The sequence below is a fragment of the Miscanthus floridulus genome, chromosome 8 (genome assembly GCF_019320115.1).
Source record: "Miscanthus floridulus cultivar M001 chromosome 8, ASM1932011v1, whole genome shotgun sequence".
NCBI lineage: Eukaryota > Viridiplantae > Streptophyta > Magnoliopsida > Poales > Poaceae > Miscanthus > Miscanthus floridulus.
The window spans coordinates 36,969,434-36,974,767 of record NC_089587.1 but is presented as its reverse complement, the minus strand read 5'-3'; the positions used below and the strand labels follow the sequence as shown (position 1 = coordinate 36,974,767).

The following is a 5,334-nucleotide window of genomic DNA, read 5'->3' as shown; positions in this document are numbered from 1 at the left end:
GAGCAGAGGAGGGTCAAAGACAACAAGGCGGGCTTTGCCAATGCACTAATCGTCTTCTCCCTCCCCTTTTTAAAAAATGATAGTTGCTAGAAACAAAAGGGTACCGCGCTCTATATAACTTAGGAAATACTTTCTTGGAGTTGGCCCGGGGGGCTACGCCCTAAGTACTATGCAACAATGCATTACCACCTGAGCAAAGTCATACTGGCCAATCGACACTCAGCTTGATGAGCTCGGGGGCTTCACGCAAGAGAAGAGCGTGTCAGGTGTAACACCCCTGGTGTTAAGCAACACTAAAACCTGATCATGATCATCATCTTGCATAGTGAGCATCCATATTAGCTAACCATGTTTGCATTCACTAAAATCAAGGTTAATTGTTGCTAAGCAATGCATAAGTATGTTGTGGTGTGTCGAACCAAAAATCTTCTCAAGATCCTTCGTGATCTTTTACTTTTAAATTTCACTCGAAATACTTGGAGTTGTGTCCTATTTAACTTTGAGGTGTAAAGTGTGTGGTTTACACTAGTGTCAAGTGTGGGGTATGAATTCAAGTCCAACCAACTAAAATGTGAACTCCATATTTGAAATTGAAATTTAATTTCAACACATGGTCATTAGTGGTTAAGCATTGGAATGCAAATTTGAATTCAATTTTAGAGGAATTATTAAAATGAATTTCTCAAATAAACTTGCTTCAACCATTGTATCATTGATTGGTACAAAGATTGTACTAACCAATGGTGGTTTTGGTTGAGATGTTTGTCAACTAATGAATCACTAATTAATTCCCTAAGATAGCTAATCAAATCAAATTTTGCAAAACCTAACTGAATTTCCAAAGTCAGTTTCAAAGTACTCTTGTTCCTCATCTTGTATCTCTCAATCCATTGAGATTTAGAGTTTGATTCCTAAAGCAAAGTTGAAGTCTGCACCAAGATGAACAAGTTTTGTTAAGGAAGATCATCAAGTGTCTGCTTGGAATCTGGAGAAAAGGAGATAAGGAATTTCAGGCGGTACTATTCATCACTGGCAACCTGCCTGACTCTGCTCCACCGATGAGCCGCCGCCCTTCCTCGCATGGACACGTAGCTGCTTGCCGCTAAAGCCTAAGCAGCTGCTGGCAAGCCGCAGCACCTCGCTCCGATCCTCTTAAGTAGCCCCGCTGCCTTGCTCGTCCTTCTCCTCTCTCTGCCGCCGCCATTGAGCTTACTCCCGCCGGCCAAAAATTCCTCGCCATCAGTCACCCACCGCCCGATTGCTCTTGCAATTAAGTCTGCCTCGCCCTTGCGCTCTTGCTGAGCTCGCTCGTAGCGCCTCACTCCGCCGGAGTTGCCCGCGCCGCCGCTTCTCGCCGCGGCAGCTCGTCAGCGCCACCGCACACCCTCCACCATGGCCAGCTCGCTCTGGTGAGCCGCTCGTTCAACCGTCTATAGTTCTGAGCTCTCCTTGATGCTGTGATGCTAGTACGCTTGACCGTTGATCGTTTCTTGGCTAGGGTTCGCCGAAACGCCGCCCTTGTCACCGGTCCGCGCCACCGCCATCGCCATCGCCATCACCATCACCAAGCTAGCCCCGGCTCGACTCAGACTCAACCAGCTAGCCATTGAAGTCGTGGTGAGCACCCTGGAGCTATCTGTGTCATCAATTTGACCTCTACCGCGTTGTCGTCATCGGAACGCATAGCGCCACCGTGTTCTGCTCCACCGAGCCACCATGGCTGTGGACGAACGCGCTGCTGACCCTAACTCGTTCGATTAGCTGTAGCATCGAGTTCGCACGAGTGCAGGGAATACGTAGGTGACCCCCCGTCGTTGCTAACCGTGTCGCCGGCCGTGTCCGCCACGCCGGAGTGCTGCCATGCCACCATGGCCGACGCCGTGATGCTTTAGCCACCAGTTTAAGTCCCTAGGTAGGTGCGCCAGTTCGAGAGGGTTGCGCCGGTACCTTCGCCACCGCCGGCGAGCAATCGTCGGTTAACCGACCGGTCACCGCGGTCAACGCGGAAGCACTGTGTGCTGACTGGGGGACCCGCCTGTCAGCTGCTGTGTCTGGCAAGGGTGTGAGTGAAAAATGAATTTTAGTTTCTTTTTTATTTTCACAAATGTTTAAATTGTGTAAATTCTTGTTTAATTCATAGAAAACTATATACGTGTGATAAAATTATGAAAATTTTTGTGTAGCCTTGTTATCATATACTCTACCTAGGTAAAATATGAGTTGATCATTTTTAGTACTTTTGCTATGATTAAAAATTACCTATTTTAATTAATAAATGCACCTTCCATGATTTTTATAGGTTAAAATAAAAATCTTTTAATCATGCAACTTTTTGTATAAATATTATGTGCAATAACCTAGCTTCACAAAAAGTTTGGTGCTGTTTTGATAATTTTAGCTATCCACTTAATTACATGCCTTTAATTAAGTAATTATTTAATGCTAAAATAATTAGGATAAATCCTAAAATGACTTGAGTGTACTTTTGGATTGACCATAGACCTCAGGACACAAAACACCTTTGATTTTCCTTGGCAAGTTAATTACGTGTTTGTGAGCTCATAATCAACTTGTTAATAATAACTAATATTGCTTTGTGAGTAATTAACCAAACTTGACCGCGAAGGAAAGTTGTATTCAAGTTAGTTAGTTTTGTTTAGTTATCTTCATCCATGCTTAACATCTCATCATTCTAAAGCATGCATGTTTACTTACATTTAGTAATCGGGAGTGGAAGTCCATTGTTGAGCAAGTCCCCGAAGTGGATTTCTTATATGTGGATTTGGTTATCTTATCTGTGGTTTCCTAAAGTGCCTGACAACCCTAACTCCACAGGCAAACCCCGGAGCATAACCCCTTTCCTTGTGTTTTATAAACATTATTCACTTAAGTCTTTTGGTTGATGCATTTAAGTAAAATAGGAGTTGTTTGATTACCAACTGTTGCATGCCTGCCTTGATATTTCCATACCTATCCTTATCACCCTGTTTATAATAGTAGGTTAATGATGCTTAGTTATGCTTAGTAATTAAAAGTTGAGCAACAAGTTGGTTTACAATGTTTTCCCAAGGAATGCCCTGTGGTTTAATAATGATCATGAATTTAAAATGAGACTGGACGGACTCTTTGCTTGTGTCAAGTTTGAGTCTTGACGTAGTGCCTTGCCTATGTCGATTAAGGACCATTCGTTGTAGGCTTGTTATGTGTTCAAGACTTTGTAGTACTAGCCACATACACTGGTAAGCCCGATACCTTGGCTATTCCATTAGCGTGTACCCATCTTGTGAATCCATCCAGGACGGGCGCAGGGAGGTGGAGTACTGTATTCTCGGGTAGCGCAGACCAATTCATATTCTAGAGGATTCAAGTGAGGGTTGATATACGTAGGTCTGGGACCTACGCATGTCGTGTGGTAAGGAAACACCAGCTGGTCCAAATCGATTTGAATCACCGCTGCTTCTCAGAGAAGAAGACTCAATCCTCTGCCCTGCATCATAGTTAATAAATGAAACAATGATACTAGTGATCATGTGATGTGATGATTAAAGAAGTGGTTGCTTTAGATCAGGTGCAAACTGGAGACTGATAATGATTTAACTTGAGGTAAAACCTTGAAAGTAAGGATCAACCTTTAGTAAGCTTTTTTGCAAAAGTTAATCTTGATTCTTGCTTTAGACTTACCTTGATTCCCCTTAAGCCTGCATATCCTTGGAGTCTTTCCCTTTCATCAGTTAAGTCTTGTTGAGTGCCTTTATACTCAGGGTTTGTTAACCCTTGTTGCAGGAGGAGAGCCAGCAGAAGAGAAGTTTGTTGTGCACCCTTGGGCAGGGTGAATCTCTCTTGGGTGTTACTAGTGGTTCCTGTCATGCTACCCTATTGCCTAGTTGGCTATAACTTATGAATTGTAATAACTTAATGAATGATTTGTAAACTTATGGTTAGTAAGACTTCCGCTATTTATTCTGATGTAATATATTTGTATAAACTGTTGTAACACTGCAATGTCTTCTATAATGTATCCTACTCAGAAAGAAAAAGTGGATGATTTGGGTTTCCTGAGGACACCTGATAGACTACCGGTATTGTGTGGCTTACGTGTGTTACAGCTAGAAGTCTATGAGACAATGATGGGCACATGTGGGCCATATAATTTGGGCGGTTCTGCCACATCAGGACAGTTGTTGTGGTTTGTTCGGTCTCAACACCCGGGTACATTAAACTAACCTACCCGAGCGCTCGAGGGCTGCTACTATCACCACACATGCAACTACACATGAGAGGGTTTGCATCAATACTACTAGTCTACAAATCACGAGTTTATTCAGACAACTTTTGCAGAAGGGCAGACCAACAAGGGCTCAACCCTAGTGAGGGGTGTCCTTGATGACTCACTCCACGTTTACAACTGTAGCGATGGCGCTGGCGGTGGCACCAAAGTCAACAATCAGTTGGCTAATGTCGACATTCTCGGGTACCTCCGCTCTCGATAGGAACCTAGGCGCCACCATATGCAGGTCCACTTCTGGCTGAAGGTGCAGGTGGGAAGTGGCGAGGGTTGCTATAGCCCCTTGGTGCACGCCATGCGCCATCACCTCCCTGATCCACGGTGGAAGCCCAAGAGCCTGCTGGTGGAAGGTTGACCCCACCGTCCGAATTAGTTCAATAGTGGCGCTCACCGCCTCCTCCAATGCCACGTATTAGTTGCTATTAACTCGCGCCATGGTGGCACTGCCACACACCTAGGCAGCCAATTCATCTCGTAGATGGCCCATCTCCGCCAACTTGCCGGCCAACTTTTCGTTGGCCCAATGAAGATTCAACGCTTTAGCCTGCATAGCAGCCACCTACTCCTGCACTGCTAAAGAACACAAAGATTCGACACCTAGGGCAAGAGTAATCCTACAATGGAAGTGATGAAGACATAGATCAGCTCGGCATGGGCCGCCGCATCCATAGCCTTGGCCTTGACCGCCTCCCCATCAGCGATGTCGAGTGCGGTCTCTGCCACCAAAAGACATGCCTTTAGCCGCTCCACCTCTCGACATCCATCTCAAAGGGCTTTACCAGCCATAGCCAACTCCCTCATCACAACGTGGATATCCTGGCCCACACCTTTAGGCCCTTCATCGTCAGAGGAGGAAGACGGATCTGATGACGGCACAGCCTATGCCACTAGAGGATGTGATGATGACAAGGCATCCCAAACGGCAGCCGGCCATGGCACCAAGCGTGTCTAGGAGAAACCACTACATCAAGAAATGCGTTAGATCCCTCCAAGATAAAGGCAACGATAGATCCTTACTCGAACCCTAGCAGACCTAGACAGAAGGCCCA

General features: G+C 45.3%; 1 long non-coding RNA gene across 1 annotated transcript; it reads left to right on the top strand.

The window, feature by feature from the left end:
- Positions 1–1,113: 1,113 nt before the first annotated feature.
- LOC136471633 (uncharacterized) lies at positions 1,114–4,016 on the top strand. The gene is made up of 3 exons (XR_010762069.1): positions 1,114–1,409; positions 1,499–1,617; positions 3,784–4,016. It is a non-coding gene; the product is annotated as an uncharacterized lncRNA (long non-coding RNA).
- Positions 4,017–5,334: the final 1,318 nt, after the last annotated feature.